The sequence below is a fragment of the Triticum urartu genome, chromosome 5 (genome assembly GCF_003073215.2).
Source record: "Triticum urartu cultivar G1812 chromosome 5, Tu2.1, whole genome shotgun sequence".
Classification (NCBI taxonomy): domain Eukaryota; kingdom Viridiplantae; phylum Streptophyta; class Magnoliopsida; order Poales; family Poaceae; genus Triticum; species Triticum urartu.
The window spans coordinates 349,645,029-349,667,849 of NC_053026.1; positions in this window are offsets into that span (position 1 = coordinate 349,645,029).

A 22,821-nucleotide genomic window follows, 5' to 3' on the forward strand; every position below is an offset into this window, starting at 1 on the left:
TCAGTCCAATCGTGGACGGCTTTCGACTCACCAAAGTACTCATGGACGGCGGCAGCGGACTAAACCTCATCTATGAGGAAACCCTTCAAAAGATGGAAATAGACTGGAACCGCATCGAGCAAAGTAGCACAACCTTTAGAGGAATGATCCCCAGTCGGGAAGCACGCTGTGCTGGGAAAATCACACTAGATGTGGTATTCGGCACGCCGGATAATTATAGGTCCGAAGAAATTACATTCCAAGTGGCCCCGTTTAGCAGTGGTTATCACGCTCTTTTAGGACGATGGGCATTCACAATCTTCCAAGCCGTACCCCATTACAGGTACATGAGGCTCAAAATGCCCGGGCCCAACGGAATCATCACTCTCGCCAGCGATCCGGACACAGCACTCCGTGCCAAAAACAAAACAGCCGCATTGGCCCTCGAGGCACTATCCGAAGCCCTCTCGGCCGAGGAATTAACTACGCTACGCTCCAAAGTGGACAGGGACGATGTGATACTCAACAAGAGATCCAAGTCCACCTCTTTTAAACCAGCTGATGAAATAGTCAAATTCCAAGTCCACCCAACGGACCCTACAAAAACAGCCTCCATCGGGGCACAGCTAAGCCCCGTTGTGGACGCCGCACTACGAGAGTTCCTGGGCGAGAACTGGGATATATTCGCCTGGCATCCCTCAGACATGCCAGGAATCCCACGCAGGCTTGCCGAGCATAGCCTCAATATCCTAAAGGGATTCAAGCCGGTCAAGCAAGCTCTTCGGCGTTTCTCTGAACCTAAGAGACAGGCCATGGGAGAGGAACTAGCCAAGTTATTGGAGGCCGGATTCATCAAAGAAATAAAACACCCGGACTGGCTAGCAAACCTGGTGATGGTACCAAAGAAGGACAAATCCTGGTGCCTTTGTGTCAACTTCAAAGACCTCAATAAAGCTTGCCCAAAGGATCCCTTCCCCTTCCCGCGCATCGATCAAATCATTGATGCTACTGCAGGACACGAGTCATTGTGTTTCCTCGACACATACTCCGGTTGCCACCAAATCAAGATGGTGGAGTCCGACCAAGCCGCAACGACATTCAACACTCCATACGGACCCTTCTGTTTTAACACAATGCCTTTTGGGCTCAAAAACGCTGGCGCAACATATCAGCGCATGATTCAGACATGTCTGGAGAAACAAATCGGCAAAACAGTAGAGGCATACGTAGACGATGTGGTCGTCAAAGCCAAACACGTCGACTCTTTGATAGACGACTTGAGGCTCACATTCGACAACCTCCGAACATATGACATCAAGCTCAATCCGGAAAAATGCGTTTTCGGCATACCAGCCAGAAAGCTCCTAGGATTCATTGTCTCTAGTAGAGTTATTGAAGCTAATCCGGCCAAAATCCGAGCGTTGTCACAGTTGGCTACCCCAACAGACCTCATACAAATCCAGAAGCTAACTGGATGTGTGGCGGCTCTAAGCCGCTTTATCTCCCGCTTGGGAGAAAAGGCTTTACCCCTTTATCGCCTCCTTCGGCGCACCGAACACTTCGAGTGGACGGACACGGCCACAGCCGGATTGGAAGAAATAAAGGCCATTCTGGCAACCAACCCGATCCTGGCCGCACCAAACATCGGCGAACCAATGATGTTGTACATTGCGGCAACTCATCAAGTTGTAAGCGCGATGCTCATTGTCGAACGGGAAGCGGACGGACACAAATTCCCTCTTCAAAAGCCGGTATACTATGTATCCACTGTCCTCACTCCATGCAAATCACGGTACCCGCATTACCAAAAAATAGCATATGCGGTATTCATGGCATCGCGGAAACTGCGACACTACTTTCAAGAGTGTTCGATTACAGTAGCCTCGGAAGTGCCACTGAATGATATTGTCAACAACCGCGACGCTACGGGCCGGATTTCCAAATGGGCCATTGAGCTCCTCCCATTCGACATAACATACAAACCTCGCCGAGCCATTAAATCGCAAGTACTGGCCGACTTCATCGCCGAATGGACGGAAGCCGAACTCCCTAAAGAGTACGGCGCATACTCCAATTGGATCATGCACTTCGACGGTTCTAAAATGCTGGCCGGTCTAGGGGTTGGCGTCGTCCTGACGTCCCCAACCGGAGATACCGTTTGGTACATACTGCAAATATTGTATACAGATTCCAACAATGCAGCCAAATACGAAGCTCTGTTGCATGGTCTTCGGATGGCAGTCTCCATCGGCATTCAACGCCTGGAGGTGCGTGGGGATTCAAACCTCGCAATATCCCAAATAAAGGAGATTTTGATGCCAAGGATCCGAAAATGGCGGCCTATCGAAATGCCGTCCTAAAAATGTCAGCTCGGTTCGAGGGACTCGAATTTCACCATGTGGCTCGGGAAAACAATCAGGCGGCGGATATCCTCGCCCACATCGGCGCAAAACGCGACGCGGTCCCCCCCCAACATATTTCTGGAGAGGCTCTTCAACCCATCCGTAGCATGGGAAGGGGACACCGGTAACAACAGTCCGGACCCGGCCAAAATACCCGATACCGAACTCTCTGACACAATCGAAGGCTCTGCCACCGAAATAACACCTTCAGCCCATGAAATAATGGCCATTGTTGCCCCGTGGATAGAACCATTCCTGGCCTACCTAACTAGACAGGAACTTCCGGAGGACCAAAATGAGGCACGCTGCATAGTGCGGCGATCCAAGGCCTACAGGGTCCATGAGGGAGAATTGTACAAGAAAAGCACTACCGGAGTCCTTCAAAGGTGCATCTCCGAAGAGGAAGGACGGAATCTTTTGGCAGAAATTCACGAAGGACTCGGCGGTCATCACGCCGCAGCCCGGGCTCTTGTAAGCAAGGCCTTCCGTACAGGATTCTATTGGCCAACGGCCCGGGCAGATGCACAGGAATTGGTCCAACATTGCGCCGGTTGGCAGCTCTTTGCAAATCAAAGCCACATGCCACCCACCGCCCTCCAAACAATCCCCATTACATGGCCCTTTGTGGTCTGGGGGCTTGACATGGTTGGACCCCTTAAAGGGGGAACCCACAAGAAAAAATACTTATTGGTCATGGTGGATAAATTCACCGAATGGATAGAGGCCAAACCGGTTAAAACAGCTGAATCCGGATCGGTGATAGATTTCATATCCGGGGTTGTACACCGTTATGGCGTCCCCACAGCATCATCACTGATAATGGCACGAACTTCACGGCCGGCGAGGTAAAACTCTGGTGCAGCAAAATGGGCATCAAGCTCTATTATGCCTCGGTCTATCACCCACAAACCAACGGTCAAGTCGAGCGAGCAAACGGTCTTATAATGAGCGGCATTAAACCTAGATTAGTGCGTTCCTTAACGGAGTCTAACACGCACTGGGTAGAGGAGCTCGACTCCGTACTCTGGGGGCTGCGGACCACGCCGAATCATAGTACCGGATATACACCCTTCTTTATGGTGTACGGCGCAGAGGCAGTCTTGCCCTGTGACATAATTCATGAGTCACCTAGAGTGCGCATGTACGAAGAAAGAGAAGCCGAGCTCGATCGGCAGGACAGTCTAGACACCTTGGAGGAGGAGCGCGACGTAGCCAAAGCCCATTCCGCATTTTACCAGCAATAGGCTCGCAGATACCAAAGCAAAGAAGTACGGGCCAAAACTTATAACGTTGGCGAACTAGTTCTACACCTGCCGGATAAGAAAAAGAACAAGCTCGAGCCCAAATGGGAAGGTCCCTTCATTATTGACCAAGTTCTGACTGGTGGAGCGTACCGACTGTGGGATGCATCGACTAGTCGACTCGAGCCGAACCCATGGAACGCGGCCCGGCTCCGAAGAATCTACACCTAGCACCAGACTCTATGTTAGTGCCCTCCCTTTGTCCATTTTTTTCAAAAATACATTATCTATCTTGTTTTCTTTTCTTTCTTTCTTTTCTTATTTCTCTAGGCCTTCAAGGGTCACCTTGTGCCCTGTTTGCACACTACAGATGCGCTAGCCGCACTCTTCATACCTGGGGGCTTCCTTCACAGAAGCTTAAATTATTTATCCTGCCTTCATGCCCAACACATGTGTTCTACTTCCGCATGTACCTTTTTTCACCATTATATGCATCGATATGACTTAAGTTTTGGCCAAGCTGGGTTGCCTGTCTCTTGTATTTATGCCCTACGTTCCCGTTAATTCGGCTAGGGTATAAGGGGAGCACCTTTGTGATTGTTACTGCCGGGTCAGCCAGATGTGTACCTCAGACTGGGTGAAGCCGAAAGCTAGTGTTCTTAAGGGAATATTCGGTCGGTGATCAAAAGATGATTTTTATTTATTGTCCATATCTGGCCCCAGATGCTTTTTCTGCGTTTCTTATCATAGTCCGGACATGCACTTTAGGGCATGCTTACCCAGGGAAAGGAACCCTTAATGGAACTATTCTCCCTGGAAGATGTTTCTTACTACCCATGTAATATAACATAACTAGTTGGGCACTTGTCTGATAAAGCACTAATGACCCCTATGCCTGGTCTCCACGCATACCCCGGTTCTTATATAACTGAGCGGGTATTCGGATTCAGTACGGACTATCGGGCCCGGAGGTTGAAGCGAAAAGGTCTGCAACGACAAATGATCTACAATCCGGCTAGAAGGCATTATACATGTCACTTTAATTACATAGTCATGCAGACTGACTAAATTCCTCTTCTATACCATCCAACAGGCGGTCTAGCTTACAATCCTGTTGGGAATACTTTGCGGCTAATTCTACTTGCCCATAAACTAAGCTAACGGGGATCTCCTTTCTGTCGGGCCCCCAGGTCCAACCTCGGCCATGTGATTTGGGTCTGCCTTGGTATACCGAGTCTTCACCATGGCCCAGGCCTCTCTGGCACCCTGTCGGCAGGCCGATATATTCCATAATCGGAGGCGCTGCTGTGCTCCCTTGAGCTTCTCCGTAAGCTTTGCAATGCCCTCTGGCAAAGAGACAGATGGCCACAAAGCCTGGGCAACACCTTGCATCACCTGCCGAACTTGTTCGTGCAGATATGACAGCTCGGACAGAAGATCACCCGTAGACCCAGGCATTTCCTCCGCAGGACGACCCGTCAGCATACCTATAAACATAACGCTGTTAGTTGACTTCTTCGCCGAACTCCTTTAGTAGGATTCGTTCAAGCACTTACTAAAAATGCCGCGCCAAAGCCGCTTATTCTCCTTCTCGGAGTCCGCAAGCTGGCCCCGAACATCTTTTAGTTCAACGCTCAGCTTAACATTGGCATCTTGGAGACTGTTTTTCTCCAGCATAACCTTACTCAGCACGCGTTTGCCAGCCTCTAGCTGTCGCATAACATGCTGGTCCCCCATACTTTCTCCGAACTCATCTACAAAATCAATTGTTAGATCTGCAGACACGCCGCACACTATATGGTAACTACCATTCTTTAAAGTAAATGTTACCAACCGGAGGCTTTTTCTGTTCCTGCAATGCGGCAAGAGCGGCTCCCAGTTGGGTCTTGCATTCCTCCAGCTCCTGGGACAGCCTAGTATTCTTCTCTGTAAGAACCTGCACATTATAGATGATCCTTAAATCAGTTATGCTAACTGTTTCAAGTCTCAGGGGCTACTGATACATATAAATCATCAGATTTACTCACCCGTACATCCTTTACATACTGATCCGTGGCTCTGGCTAGACCATCTTGAGCAGCACGGAGGTACGCCGCTCCAGAATTGAAGGCGTCGAACGCCTCTGGTGAGAAACAAGCGTCACGGAGTACGGCCTGGCGGCACCTATGATTCATGGCGCTTTCCACTTCTGAGTTTGTAGCAGACAATCTATCCGCATCCTCTGTCGGGGGATTATCCGGTGCTTGCCCCATATCGCCTTCCGCCTCTATGTCCGGTCCTGGCGCCCGAATGGTGGAAGCTTGATTGGCAGCATCGTCGGACATATTCCGGCGAGCGTTCTTTCTGTTAAAGAAACGCGGGCGTCATTACATTTTGAGAAAGACGACAACCACGGAGCAGGATTTTTCCTATACCTTTGCGCCGGCTTCTCCGTCCTGACCGCCTTCCTTTTTGGCCTACCCGGCCTTGGCACCTCTTGTTGGCGAGTTGCCGCGGGTTCGGCAGGGCGTCCCGAATGCCTTCCCTATAAAATATGCCATGTGTATATGGTGGGTGAAGAGCCTAAAAGGAGATCCTAGTTTTGGAGTTGGGACTTTTTGATTTTTCTTACCTCCGGTGGAGGGAGCAGTCTGGGATAGTCGGCCGTAATGGCCGCCGGGGCATCGTCGCAGCTTAACTGATAGAACTGCCGGTCTATCAGTTCCACGGAGATAACTGGATCTTCTTCAAGTCCGGAATCGATGGCCCGGTCAGGGTCCTCTGGTTGTGGAGAAGGGCTGCTGACCTCCTTTATGGCTTTTCGCAGTTCCTGCCGCAAGGTGGCAAGGTGAATACTTACGACTAAGAATGCGAGAAAAATGGAAGCAGGGAAATATAACTTACCCAGCTTGGAGGATTGTACATAGAGAATCCATCCCGTGGCTTGATGCGGGTGAACTCCTCTTCCTCTCCCTTGAAAAGTTCGTACAGAATCTTCGCTAGAGAGGCAGCATTGTCCGGACCCTTACGCCCGCAGCGGGTGGCGTCATCCGCCCCGTTATAACACCACAAGGGGTGCCCACGATATTGGAGTGGCTGCACTCCCCGCATTATGCAAATCGACATAACTTCGATTATTGTCAATCCGGATCGAGCTAGTGCTTTGATCCGGTTCATCAGACAGAGGACTTCTCCGTTATCTTCCGCCTGGGGGCTCCGTTGGCGCCAACTTCGGTGCTTCTTCAGAGGAGCATTGTTGAACTCGGGTAGACCCCGCCGAACAGGGTCCGGAAGGGGGACGTCCTCCATATAAAACCATTCCGAAGGCCAGTCTTCGGACAGCTTCTTCGGGGTACCGGACAGGTATCCGGTATCGGCGATGTGCCATATTTCGGCTCCGCCCACTTGATAAAGTTATTCCCTCTGTGTGCGAGGGACAAGGCAGAATAGCCTTTTCCATAGCTCGAAGTGAGCCTCGCAGCCCAGGAACAACTCGCAGAGAGCAACATAGCCAGCGATGTGTAGGATGGAGGCAGGGGTGAGATTGTGTAGATGGAGGCCATAGAACTCCAGGAGCCTGCGGAGGAATGGATGAATTGGAAATCCAAGTCCCCTTAGTAAGTAAGGAACAAGGCAAACCCGTTCCCCCATGGAGGGACAGGGAAAGTTCTCCGCTTGCTCCCCGCCATTGTAGGTGGCGAGCCCGGCTCGAACGGGCACCATGTACGCCAGAGGGAGAAATCCCTTAGTCTGCAGCTCGACTAATTGACTGTGTGGGACTAAACACCTCTCCCAATCACTGGGCTTAGGGCTACGGGGGCGGGAGGAGGAGCTGCGGAGGTCGGCCATGCTGGAATGGATCTTTCCGAAGCACGCTCTGATGAATTCTCGCTGGGGGAGGATGATATGGATTGGATCTAAGAATCCCCATCCCTTTAATAGACAATTTATTTATCTGTCTAGGGGGCGAATGTAAAAATGCCCTGGCGCCTCGTATTCATTCAACGCGTGGGAGATAGCCCTTATTGGGCACAAAAGCCAAGAGGTTCAACATTTATGGAGCCAGACACTTCTTACAAACACTTGAAAGTTGGAGAAGAACCCGCCTTGCAATGCCGAAGACAACACTGTGCGCCGGACTCATAGTCATTGAAGCCTGGTTCGGGGGCTACTGAGAGAGTCCTGGATTAGGGGGTCTCCGGACAGCCGGACTATATCCTTTGGTCAGACTATTAGACTATGAAGATACTAGATTGAAGACTTCTTCTCATGTCCGGATGGGACTCTACTTGGCGTGGAAGGCAAGCTAGGCAATACGGATATGTATATCTCCTCCTTTGTAACCGACCTTGTGTAACCCTAGCCCTCTCCAGTGTCTATATAAATCGGAGGGTTTTAGTCCGTAGGACAACATACAATCATACCATAGGCTAGCTTCTAGGGTTTAGCCTCCCTCGCCGCCGACGATAGCGTGAACGATGCACCTACACCCCTGCCCCGGTCGAGATGGTTCGGGCGGATTTGTGACCAGCGTGAGCAGAGAGAGTGTGTGGCCACCTATGTCTTGCTTAGATCTGCAGAGCATGAGAGAGTGAAAGAGAGGAACCCTAGTAAAGCAATCACTAAGGCTCCTGCTTATATATATAGTGGAGTGATTTTGTTGTACCAGTTTCAAAAAAATGCGCTCCTACGTGTACCCGCGAGTGGGTGTGAGAGAACTAGTGCGTGCGTGCACCGCTTCTATTTTTTTGACCGTGAACAGTAGGAAAAGCTCCTACTGTGTTAATATATTAAAATAATGTACTGTACAGTGAAGTATTTACATATGGAGGGGAAGGGCTTGTCAACTTTGTGACAAGTAATAGGGAGAAGCTAAGTCAAGGGGGGGCAACTATAAAGTGTTTACAAAATTCAACACAAAAGTCCTACGGTCTTCTTTGACTCTGTATTGAAGCAGCTCAAAGTCCCTCTTGAATCTTTCCAGCCAGGAATTGAGAGATGGGTTTATGACTCTATATTGCATCGCTTCTATTCGTGAGAGTACAATATACTATGCCCAAAGAACGTTCGCCACAAGAGTAATAGTATAAGTGTCTGACGTGTTTTGTTTTTTAGAAGTTCCGAGGGTAGGGTGTTGAGGGAGTCCTAGATTAGGGGGTCTCCGGATAGCCGGACTGTTAGACTATGAAGATACAAGATTGAAGACTTCTTCTCATGTCCGGATGGGACTCTACTTGGCGTGGAAGGCAAGCTAGGCAATACGGATATGTATATCTCCTCCTTTGTAACCGACCTTGTGTAACCCTAGCCCTCTCCGGTGTCTATATAAATCGGAGGGTTTTAGTCCATAGGACAACATACAATCATACCATAGGCTAGCTTCTAGGGTTTAGCCTCTCTGATCTCGTGGTAGATCTACTCTTGTACTACCCATATCATCAATATTAATCAAGCAGGACGTAGGGTTTTACCTCCATCAAGAGGGCCCAAACCTGGGTAAAACATTGTGTCCCCTGCCTCCTGTTACCATCCACCTTAGACGCACAGTTCGGGACCCCCTACCCGAGATCCGCCGGTTTTGACACCGACAGGTGTGAAGAGCACATATGTGTGTGACGTCTACCTGCAGATAGACGGTGGGTGTGAGAGAACTCGGGAGAGTCATGACTCGTGAGGGTGCGTGTGTGCGTTAGAGAGAGGGGGCACGTACCAATGCCACGCATGTTTCCATAAATCATTATCCGACAAACGTTCACCACAAGCCGTTTCCTGACGAACGTCGTAAGAACCGTTAGATCAGCATCTGACAGTGTCAGTTTTGCCATGTCATTTAACAGAACAGCCACTCCTCCTACACAGAAATCTTCCACGCGAGTGTTAACAACTGCCGTATGCTCCTCCCTCCGTTCCAAAATGCAATGCATATTGCTTTATTGAAAATTCGAACCTCACAAACTTTTACCAAGTTTTCGTGTACCAAAATGCACATATAGAATACCCAGTATATATCATTTCATTCATCTTCAAGAGGTAACTATAAAGATGGGGAGGAGTCTACAAAGAAAGACCGTCGTATCACCTGCAACAATTTCAACCATCCTTTGGTGTGGAGGAATATCATAGGAACTCTATATGATATGATTTTTATAGGATTTTTTCCTTTAGAGCCAATTGGTTCATAGGAATAGATTCATATACTCCACATTTCAAAGGAAATAAACATGATATCATTTTTATAGCTTTAGAGCCACTTGGTTCATATGAATGGATTCCTATACTCCCATAATTTCAATGGAAAATAAACATTAGCGTATATTCAATAGAAAAGTTCCTATGATGTGAACCAAATGGCATCTCTTTTCTAATCCCTCCTCATAGGAATTGAGATACATGTCATCTCTAGATTCAATAGAAAAGTTCCTATGATGTGAACCAAATGACATCTCTTTTCCAATCCCTACTCATAGGAATTGAGATACATGTCATCTCTTTCCCTACAACTTCCATGTATACATCTTCTATTCCTAAACAGCTAGTACAACCCACCAGTAGCTTTTTTCCTAGACATGCAACTACGGCACAATAACATGTCATGCATGCAAGTCATAAATCACATTGTTTTTCTACTCTATGCATGCAAGCACCACATCATCAATTCGTGCATGTTACTCATAAATTATTTCTTGCTTTAAATTTTGTATTGACAATGTATGTGCTGGTCACTTGCACACATATGTAGTTCACATTCACATTTTTGTTAGAAATGACATTCTTTTAACTGCAATTTATTTTTTCTCTTTGTACTCCCTCCATCTAGGTGAGTAAGTCATCTTCCAAAAACCAAATAATCCCAAAACACTTAGGCACGATACATTGACTCCCTCCTCGTTTCTTGTTTCATGACATATCAACCAATAAGAGATGTGGGCCGTGCATGCTTTCAATGGCTTGAGACTTTCAAACATGACATGCATTGGTTAATTCATTGCATGGAATGTTGTTAACTAGCAAAAAAACCTAAGATGACTTATACACCTAGACGGAGGGAGTATTACATTTTTTTCATTTTAAGCATACATTCACTTCCCATTAGTTATAGATGTTTTTGGATGATTGCATTATCTATACCCCTATATAGTGTGCGAATAACTTTGAAAGATGGTCGTTGGATGAAGCTAATCCGACAGTGCAGAGATGGCACATCCGAGCACTACTGGCCATTGGATATCATCAACATTCCACCGGATTTTGCCGCACGTACAATCTAGAAGACTCCATGGTTGAACTTTAGCATATTGCACAAACCTCAAAACACAAGCACTTCTCCTTTGTTCTAGAATCTTCAGTGTTGTAATTGCCCAAACTTTTTTTAAATGAATTGCCATTATTTGTTTTTTTACTTTATGCTTTACAATGCACAATCCCATGAATCTTAACCTTTTTATAAAACTAATTGATTTTGAATGATATGAAGTATAAGAACTAAACGAACATCTACATCATGCATATATGACTCAAAGCTTTACATGCTATAGTGTGTATTTATTCATAATTTGGTTTCCAAATATCATGCGTTCAATGCATGTGTACCTTACTAGTTTTGAGTAGAGTAGAAAATTTCACGCGACCGCGGGTATATCAAAATGCAGGGCCCATGCATCATTACCTTTCGGTCAAACCTACGTCCACAATTTTTTGTACGTATATATCCATTGGTCCCCGAACCAAAAATGCTTCCTTGTTCCCATAAAACCAAGCGGCCCACACATATTAAGGCGTCGACTCGAACCCAATCCCTCTCCCGCTTACTACGACATGGCCCCGCATGCCGTAGTACTCCTACAAACCCTACCGCCGCACGCATCATCGGTTTTCTTCAAGAGGACGAGGGAGAAGCGGATTTGTAGTGGAGGCGCTTTTAAAAAAAGATTTGTAGTGGAGGCCCCTATCCTAGGGTGCCCTAGGTAGCTACCGCGCGCATCATTGGTTTTCACTTTTCTTTATGCTCTTGCGCCCTAGAGTGAAATGATGGTTGCTTCCTCCGTCCAACTTAATGCGGGAAAAGTGGGGCTCTCTGATTTGACCCCTCATCGCTCATTTACTAGTACTGCAGTGTTATGACAGGGGTGCCTCCAAGTCCAACCGCTGCTACAAACTGTAATTTGGTGCATTGCACGTGGAACAAGATGGTGGATGAGCCACATGTAGGCCAAAGGGGTCCTGTTAAGTGTGTCAGCATTTCGTGTGTGGACTGACCCTGCTTGAGTTACTACGCCAACACGACAGGAGGAGCCTACCACTTGGTTTTTCTCCTTGGTGAATCCCTACTATATTGATCTAAAAAGATATGTACTATACTACCCTCTCCGTCTCGGTTTATAGGGCATGCAGGTAGTTCTAGGTCATCCATTTGACTAACTAAATATGAGTTACTATGTCACAAAAAGTATATCATTGGATTCTTAAGGGGATGTAGTTTCTAAACATATACTGTTCATCGCATATATAGCCAGTCAAATTCTCAACCTAGAATGACGTGCATGCCTTGTAAACCGATACGGAGGAAGTAGTAAAAATGAGGTGATTTTACCGAGCGATGGGCGGGGGAGCATGGCCTGTCACGCAGTCCCACGTGTCATGATGTACCAAGGCGATGCGTGTGTCCCTCTTGAGGCAGAACAATGGCCTAAGCAATACTATGTGGTTTTCTTGAAGGATATGATGGCGAAGCGATGTGTGAAATAATGGTTGCTTTGTCCGTCTGGAAAGGTGCAGCATTGTGATTTGACGTCTCATTGCTCATTACTACTACTGGGGCGGTACGACTAGGGTGCGTCTCCCTGCTGTTCTGCACTGTTATTTGGCGCATGACACGTCGACCTGGTTGCTATATGTCCCACATGTCAGTGAGAGGAAGTACATAATTCATGAAAGCGAACATAGATGCAGGAGTACAAGACACGGCTTGGTTTTTGCTGCTTCGCGCGATCCATCGATACAAACTTGGACTAAAAAACGCGAGGTGGGTATTTTCCCGCACGGCAGGCAGGGGAGTTTGGCACACTCTGTTCGAGGCAAGGACGCAGGAAGGGAAACAGGCAAATAAAGGTTGAGCGACTTAGTTTTGGGAAAATCTGATTTTATGGAGTACGTACCCACTATGGAGGTAGTACTACTTACTACTCCCTCCTTTCCGGTTTATAGGGCTCATCTAAAAAAATCGTTTTTCCGTTTTATAAGTCTCAATTCTACTAGTAGTAGTAGTACCATCACATGTTGGATTTTGAGGTGCGTTAAATCACCCGATGCAAGCAGTGTCAAGAGAAAACTCACCAATGCATGTAGAAGTTCATGGAAATTTAGTGGTCATGCATGCATTCGTGCTAATTAATGCCTCGGTAAACATAACTTGTTGAGAAAAACGAGCATACTAATTACTTGTGCAAACTATGAAATTAATTCCACCACTCACCATCTACCTTGGTTGGAGAGATTTTGAAATTGAGCCATAAACTGGAAAGGAGGGAGTAGTAACATAGCCTAGGGTAGCTTGCTGCACCATGGACTCTAAGGAAATTGTTGTAGTAGTACTACTCCTATATACCACTGTACTACTAAAAGACATACTCCCTCCGTTCCTAAATATAAGTCTTTTTAGAGATTCCACTATGGACTAGTCCCTCCTTTCCTGTTTATAAGGCTCAAATATCAAATCTCATCAACCAAGGCATTTTGTGAGTGGAGGAATGTATCTCGTACTTTACAAAACTACCCCAATTAAACTCACGCATTAATTTGGATTAATTGCAGTGCATGCATGCTTGGCCACTAGATGAGTAGGAACATTACATGCATTGGTGTGTTCCTCTTTAATTCTTGCATGCAGATATTTAATGCGCATTGGAAACTAAAAATGAGATGGAGATGGGCCCACTAAATTGGAAAAACAAAAATGTTGAAATCAGCCTTATAAACCGGAAAGGACGGAGTACATTCAAAGCAAAATGAGTGAATCTACACTAAAATATGTCTATATACATCCGTATGTAGTTTGTAGTGGAATCTTTAAAAAGACTTATATTTAGGAACAGAGGAAGTATATTCCAAACAATATGATAATATCTCTAACCAAGGTAGGGACGAGGAGTAAACGGAGGGAGTAGTAAAATTTTCTCCTCGTCCTGCGAGCCACCACGCGCGTGGGCGAGAGAGCGGGCGTAAGGCATACTAGTAAGCAAGCTTCAACTCGTCCTACGAGCCACCGCACCTGTGGGCGGGGGAGACGGCGTACTAAGCAAGCTTCTCCTTGTTCTGCGAGTTGACAGGAGACATCAAAAGTATTACGTACAGAGCATCTCGAGTGTATAGAGCCTTGCCTCTAAGGTAGGCCCCACATGGTTTGCCTCTTTTTTAACATAACACGTCAAAACCAGCAGATCTCGGGTAGGGGGTCCCGAACTATGCGTCTAAGGCGGATGGTAACAGGAGGCAGGGGACACGATGTTTTACCCAGGTTCGGGCCCTCTTGATGGAGGTAATACCCTACGTCCTGCTTGATTTATTCTTGATGATATGAGTATTACAAGAGTTGATCTATCACGAGATCAGAGAGGCTAAACCCTAGAAGCTAGCCTATGGTATGATTGTATGTTGTCCTACGGACTAAAACCCTCCGGTTTATATAGACACCGGGGGGACTAGGGTTACACAAGGTCGGTTACAAAGGAGGAGATATACATATTTGTATTGCCTAGCTTGCCTTCACACCAAGTAGAGTCCCATTCCGGACACGAGACGGAGTCTTCAATCTTGTATCTTCATAGTCCAACAGTCCGGCCAAAGGATATAGTCCAGCTGTCTCAAGACCCCCTAATCCAGGACTCCCTCAGTAGCCCCTGAACCAGGCTTCAATGAAGATGAGTCCGGTGCGCAGTGTTGTCTTCAGCATTGCAAGGCGCGTTCTTCTCCAACTTTTGAACGTTCGTAAAGCAGTGTCCGGTCCCATAAATGTTTGGACCTCTTGGCTTCTGTGCCCAATAAGGGCTATCTCCCACGCATCGAATGAATACGAGGCGCCAGGGCGTTTTTACATTCGCCCCCTAGCTAGATAAATAAATTGTCTATTAAAGGGATGGGGATCCTTAGATCCAATCCATACCATCCTCCCCCAGCGAGAATCCATCAGAGCGCGTTTCGGAAAGATCCATTCCAGCATGGCCGACCTCCGCAGCTCCTCCTCCCGCCCCCGTAGCCCTAGCCCCGGTGATTGGGAGAGCTGTTCAGTCCCGCACAGTCAATTAGTCGAACTGCAGACTAAGGGATTCCTCCCTCCGGCGTATATGGTGCCTGTTCGAGCCAGGCTTGCCACCTACAATGGCGGGGAGCAAGCGGGGAGCCTTCCCTGTCCCTCTATGGGGGAACGGGTCTGCCTTGTTCCCTATTTATTAAGGGGACTCGGGTTTCCAATTCATCCGTTCCTCCATGGGCTCCTGGAGTTCTACGGCCTGCAATTACACAATTCCACCCCTGCCACCATTCTACATATCGCCGGCTATGTTGCTCTCTGCGAGTTGTTCCTGGGCTGCGAGGCTCACTTCGAGCTATGGAAAAGGCTATTTTGCCTCGTCCCTCGCACACAGAGGGGGTCACTTTATCAAGTGGGCGGAGCCGAAATATGGGGCATCGCCGGTACCGGATACCTGTCCGGTACCCCAAAGAAGTCGTCCGAAGACTGGCCTTCAGAATGGTTTTATATGGAGGATGTTCCCCTTCCGGACCCTATTCGGCGGGGTCTTCCTGAGTTCAACAATGCTCCTCTGAAGAAACACCGAAGTTGGCGCCCACGGAGCCCCTAGGTGGAAGACAATGGAGAAGTCCTCTATCTGATGAACCAGATTAAAGCATTGGCTCAATCAGGATTAACAGTAATCGAAGTTATGTCGATTTGCATAATGCAGAGAGTGCAACCACTTCAATATCTTGGGCACCCCTTGTGGTGTTTTAACGGGGCGGATGATGCCACCCGCTGCGGGCGTAAGGGCCCAGACAATGCTGCCGCTTTAGCGAAAATTCTGTCCGAATTGTTCAAGGGAGAGGAAGAGGAGTTCACCCGCATCAAGCCACGGGATGGATTCTCCTTGTACAATCCTCCAAGCTGGGTAAGTTATATCTCCTTACTCCCATTTTTCCCGCATTCATTGTTGTAAGTATTCACCTTGCCACTTTGCGGCAGGAACTGCGAAAAGCCATAAAGGAGGTCAGCAGCCCTTCTCCACAACTAGAGGACCCTGACCAGGCCCTCGACTCAGGACTTGAAGAAGATCCGGTTATATTCGTGGAGCTGATAGACCGGCAGTTCTATCAGTTAAGCTGCGATGATGCCATGGAGGCCATCATGACCGACTATCCCAGACTGCTCCCTGCATCGCATGCAAGAAAAACCAAAAATCCCAACTCCAAAAACTAGGATCCCCTTTTAGACACTTCACCCACCATATACATATGGCATTTTTACAGGGAAGGCATTCGGGATGCCCTGCCGAACGCGCATCAACTCGCCAACAAGAGGCACCGAGGCCGGGTAGTCCAAAAAGGAAGGCGGTCAGGACGGAGACGCCGGCGCAAAGGTATGACAAGAACCCCGCTTCGTGGTTGTCGTCTTTCTCGAAATGTAATGACGCCCGTGTACCTTTAACAGAAAAAAATGCTCACTGGAATATGTCCGGCGATGTTACTAATCATGCTTCCACCAGTCGGGCGCCAGGACCGGACATAGAGGCGGAAGCCGATATGGGGCGGGCGCCGGATAATCCCCCTACAGAGGATGCGGATAGATTATCCGCTACAAACTCAGAAGTGGAAAGCGCCATGAACCATAGGCGCCGTCGGGCCGTACTCTGTGACGCTTGTTTCTCACCAGAGGCATTTGATGCCTTTAATTCTGGAGAGGAGTACCTCCGAGCTGCTCAAGATGTTCTAGCCAGAACCACGGATCGGTATGTAAAGGATGTACGGGTAAGTAAATCTGATGATTTATATGTATCAGTAGCCCCTGAGACTTGAAACAGTTAGCGGAACTAATTTAAGGATCATCTTTATTGTGCAGGTTCTTACAGAGAAGAATACTAGGCTGTCACAGGAGCTAGAGGAATGCAAGACCCAACTGCGGGCCGTTGTTGCCGCATTGCAGGAACCGACAAAGTCACCCGCTGGTAACATTTACTTTAAAGAATGATGGTTACCATATAGTGTGCGGCGTGGCTGCAGATCTAACAATAGATGTTGCAGATGAATCCGGAGAAACTCCGGTGGACCAGCATGTCGTGCGACAGCTAGAGGCTGGCAAACGCGTGCTGACTGAGGTTAGGCGGGAGAAAAACAATCTCCAAGACGCCAATATCAAGCTGAGCATGGAACTAAAAGACGTTCGAGCCCAGCTTGCAGACTCTGAGAAGGAGAATAAGCGGCTTCAGCGCGGCATTTTCAGTAAGTGCTTGAACGAATCCTTTTAAAGGAGTTCGGCGAAGAAGCCGACTAACAGCGTTATGTCTGTAGGTATGCTGACGGGTCATCCCGTGGAGGAAATGCCCGGGTCTGCAGGTGATCTTCTATCTGAGCTCTCACATCTGCATGAACAAGTTCGGCAGGTGATGCAAGGTGTTGCCCAGGCCTTATGGCCATCCGCCTCCCTACCAGAAGGCGTTGTAGAGCTTATGGAGAGGCTCAAGGGAGCACGGCGGCGCTTCCGATTATGGAAGATATCGGCCTGCCGACAAGGTGCCAGAGAAGCCTGGGCCATGGTGAAGACGCGGTATACCAAGGCTGACCCAAATCACATGGCCGAGGTCGGACCTGTGGGGCCCGACGGAAAAGAGATCCCCGTTAGCTTAGTTTATGGGCAAGTAGAATTAGCCGCAAAGTATTCCCAATAGGATTGTAGGCTAGACCGCCTGTTTTATGGTATAGAAGAGGAATTTAGTCAGTCTGCATGACTATGTAATTAAAATGACATGTATAATGCCTTCTAGCCAGATTGTAGATCATTTGTCTTGGCGGACCTTTTCGCTTCAACCTCAGGACCCGATAGTCCGGAGTGTATCCCAATACTTGCTCAGTTATATAAGAACCGGGGTATGCGTGGAGACCAGGCGTAGGGGTCATTAGTGCTTGAACAGACAAGTGCCCAACTAGTTATGTTATATTACATGGGTAGTAAGAAACATCTTCGACAGAGAATAGTTCCATTAAGGGTTCCTTTCCCTGGGTAAGCATGCCCTAAAGTGCATGTCCGGACTGCGATAGGAAACGCAGGAAAAACATCTGGGGGCAGATGTGCACTATAAATAAAAATCATCTTTTGTTCACCGACCGAATATTCCCTTAAGAACGCTAGCTTTTGGCTTCACCCAGTCTGAGGTACACATCCGGCTGACCCGGCAGTAACAATCGCAGAGGTGCTCCTATTATGCTCTAGCTGAATTAACAGGAACATAGGGCATAAATACAAGAGCCAGGCAACCCAGCTTGGCCAAAACTTAAGTCATATCGATGCATATAATGGCGAAAAAAGCTACATGAGGAAGCATAACACATGTGCGGGGCCTGAGGCCCAGATAAATAATGAAGCTTCTATGAAAGAAGCCCCCAGGTATGATGAGCGCGGCTAGCGCATCTATAATGTGCAAGTGAGGCACAATTTGGCCCTTGAAGGCCTAGATAAAGAATAAAAGAAAGGAAGAAAGAAAAACAAGATAGATAATGTATATGCAAAAAATGGACAGAGGGAGGGGACGAACATAGAGTCCAGCGCTAGGCGTAGAATCTTCAGAGCCTGGCCGCGTTCCATGGGTTCGGCTCGAGTCGACTAGTCGATGCATCCCACAGTCGGTACACTCCACCGGTCAAAACTTGGTCAATAATAAAGGACCTTCCCATTTGGGCTCGAGCTTGTTCTTTTTCTTATCCGGCAGGCGTAGAACTAGTTCGCCAATGTTATAAGTTTTGGCCCGTACTTCTCTGCTTTGGTATCTGCGAGCCTATTGCTGATAAAATGCAGAACGGGCTTTGGCTACATCGCACTCCTCCTCCAGGGTGTCCAGATTGTCCTGCCGATCGAGCTCGGCTTCTCTTTCTTCGTACATGCGCACCTGAGGTGAGTCATGAATTATGTCACAGGGCAAGACTGCCTCTGCACCGTACACCATAAAGAAGGGTGTATATCTGGTACTATGATTCGGTGTGGTCCACAGCCCCCAGAGTACGGAGTCGAGCTCCTCTACCCAGTGCGTGTTAGACTCCATTAAGGAACGCACTAATCTGGGTTTAATGCTGCTCATTATAAGACCGTTTGCTCACTCAACTTGGCCGTTGGTTTGTGGGTGATAGACTGAAGCATAATCGAGATTTATGCACATTTTGCTGCACCAGAGTTTTACCTCATCGACGGTGAAGTTCGTGCCGTTATCAGTGATGATGCTGTGGGGGTGCCATAATGGTGTACGACCCCGGATATGAAGTCTATCACTGGTCCGGATTCGGCTGTTTTAACAGGTTTGGCCTCTATCCATTTGGTGAATTTATCCACCATGAACAGAAAGTATTTTTTCTTGTGGGTTCCCCCTTTAAGGGGTCCAACCATGTCAAGCCCCCAGAACGTGAAGGGCCACGTAATGGGGATTGTTTGGAGGGCGGTGGGTGGCATGTGGCTTTGATTTGCAAAGAGCTGGCAACCGGCGCAACGTTGGACCAAGTCCTGTGCATCTGCCCGGGCCGTTGGCCAATAGAATCCTGTACGAAAGGCCTTGTTTACAAGAGCCCGGGCTGCCGCGTGGTGACCGCCGAGTCCGGCGTGGATTTTTGCCAGAAGGTTCCGCCCTTCCTCTTCGGAGATGCACCTTTGAAGGACTCCGGTAGTGCTTTTTTTATACAATTCTCCCTCATGGACCCTGTAGGCCTTAGATCGCTGCACTATGCAGCGTGCCTCATTTTTGTCCTCCGGAAGTTCCTGCCTAGTTAGGTAGGCCAGGAATGGTTCTGTCCACAGGGCTATGATGGCCATTATTACATGGGTTGAAGGTGTTATTTCGGTGGCGGAGCCTCCGATTGTGTCAGAGTGTTCGGTATTCGAACCGAGCTGACATTTTTAGGACGGCGTTTCGGTAGGCCGCCATTTTTGGATCCTTGGCATCAAAGTCCCCATTTATTTGGGATAATGCGAGGTTTGAATCCCCACACACCTCTAGGCGTTGAATGCCCATGGAGACTGCCATCCAAAGACCATGCAAGAGAGCTTCGTATTCGGCTGCGTTGTTGGAGTCTGTATACAATATTTGCAGTACGTACTGAATGGTATCTCCGGTTGGGGACGTCAGGACGACGCCAGCCCCTAGACCAGCCAACATTTTAGAACCGTTGAAGTGCATGATCCAATTGGAGTATGCGCTGTACTCTTTAGGGAGTTCGGCCTCCGTCCATTTGGCGACAAAGTCGGCCTATACTTGCGACTTAATGGCTCGTCGAGGTTTGTATGTTATGTCGAACGGGAGGAGCTCAATGGCCCATTTAGCAATCCGGCACGTAGCGTCGCGGTTGTTTATAATATCATTAAGTGGCACTTCCGAGGCTACTATAATCGAACACTCTTGAAAGCAGTGTCGCAGCTTCCAGGATGCCATGAATACCGCATAGGCTATCTTTTGATAATGTGGGTACCGTGATTTGCATGGAGTGAGGACAGTGGATACATAGTATACCGGCTTTTGAAGAGGGAATTTATGTCTGTCAGCTTCTCGTTCGACAACGAGCACTGCGCTTACAACTTGATGAGTTGCCGCAATGTACAACAGCATTGGTTCACCGATGTTTGGCGCGGCCAGGATTGGATTGGTTGCCAAAATGGCCTTTATTTCTTCCAATCCGGTTGTGGCAGCGTCCGTCCACTCGAAGTGTTCGGTGCGCCGAAGGAGTCGATAAAGGGGTAAAGCCTTTCTCCTAAGCGGGAGATAAAGCGGCTTAGAGCCGGCATGCATCCAGTTAAATTCTGGATTTGCTTGAGGTCTGTTGGGGTAGCCAACAGCGACAAAGCTCGGATTTTGGCCGGATTAGCTTCAATACCTCTACTGGAGACGATGAAACCCAGGAGCTTTCCGGCTGGTATGCCGAAAATGCATTTTTCCGGAATGAGCTTGATGTCGTATGTTCGAAGGTTTTCAAATGTGAGCCTCAAGTCGTCTATCAAAGAGTTGACGTGTTTGGTTTTGACGACCACATCGTCTACGTATGCCTCTACTGTTTTGCCGATTTGTTTCTCCAGACAAGTCTGAATCATGCATTGATATGCTGCGCCGGCGTTTTTGAGCCCAAAAGGCATTGTGTTGAAACAGAAGGGACCGTATGGTGTGATGAATGCTATTGCGGCTTGGTCGGACTCCGCCATCTTGATTTGGTGGTAACTGGAGTATGCGTCGAGGAAACACAATGACTCGTGTCCTGCGATAGCATCGATAATTTGATCGATGTGGGGGAGGGGGAAGGGATCCTTTGGGCAAGCTTTGTTGAGGTCCTTGAAATCGACACAAAGACGCCAGGACTTATCCTTCTTTGGTACCATCACCAGGTTTGCTAGCCAGTCCGGGTGTTTTATTTCTGCCATGAATTCGGCCTCCAATAACTTGGCTAGTTCCTCTCCCATGGCCTATCTATTAGGTTCGGAGAAATGCCGAAGAGCTTGCTTGACCGGCTTGAATCCCTTTAGGATATTGAGGCTATGCTCAGCCAGCCTGCGTGGGATTCCTGGCATGTCTGAGGGATGCCAGGCGAATATGTCCCAATTCTCGCGCAGGAACTCTCGTAGTGCTGCGTCCACGGCGGGGTTTAACTGTGCCCTGATGGAGGCTGTTTTTGTAGGGTCCGTTGGGTGGACTTGGAATTTGACTATTTCATCCGCTGGTTTAAAAGAGGTGGACTTGGATCTCTTATCGAGTATAACGTCGTCCCAGTCCACTGTGGAGCATAGCGTGGTTAATTCCTCAGCCGAGAGGGCTTCGGATAATGCCTCGAGGGCCAGTGCGACTGTTTTGTTTTCGGCGCGGAGTGCTGTGTCCGGATCACTGGCGAGAGTGATGATTCCGTTGGGCCCGGGCATTTTGAGCTTCATGTACCCATAATGGGGTACGGCTTGGAAGATCGTGAACGCCTCATGTCCTAAAAGGGCGTGGTATCCACTGCTGAATGGGGCCACTTGAAATGTAATTTCTTCGGACCTATAGTTCTCTGGCATACCGAATACCACATCTAGTGTGATTGTCCCAGCGCATCGTGCCTCCCGACTGGGTATGATTCCCTAAAGGTTGTGCTACTTTGCTCAATGCGGTTCCAGTCTATTTCCATTTTTTGAAGAATTTCCTCATAAATGAGGTTTAATCCGCTGCCGCCGTCCATGAGTACTTTGGTGAGTCGAAAGCCGTCCACAATTGGACTGAGGACCAGTGCGGCTGGTGCTCGGGCTGTTCGGAATTTAGGTTCGTCACTGGCATTAAAGGTAATAGTCGTGTCACTCCATGGATTTATTGCTGCTACGTGGCAGATTTCAGCCATGCTGCGGAGTGTTCGCTTGCGCCTATTATTTGACGCGAAGGTCTCAAAGACTGCTAACACCGTATTGTTATCTACGGGATGGTGCTCTGTGGCGTTTGGGATAAGAAGATCCTCACCACTTTTGGCCACCTGCCGGAGTATCCAACATGCCCTAAGGCTATGCGTTGGTATTGTATCCATTGTACTATGAATTTTGTAGGGTCCGTTAAGCCATCCCTCCAGTATGGTTCCATGCCCTGTAGATGGTTTTTGTTTCTTTGCAACTAGCTCAGGTGTCTTATGATAGTGCACCCTTTTACTTCGGACTGGGTGTATATTCGGGGCCAGATTATCCCAAAATTCCGTTCCGGTTTTCCAGGCGCTTTCCATCGCACAGTACTTTTGTACTATGGATGCCAAGTCAGCGAAGCGTGATATGTCACAGCGACTTAAGGCGTTAAGGATTCCCTTGTCCGTGCAATTATTGCAGAAAAGTGAGACTGCATCTTCCTCGCGACAGTCCTTAACCTTGTTCAGCACAAGGAGGAATCTGGCCCAATAATGATGTACTGTTTCATGGGGCTCTTGCCTGATGTGGGAAAGATTGTTTATGTCTGGGTGGGTGGGTGGATTTCAGTCCGAACCCC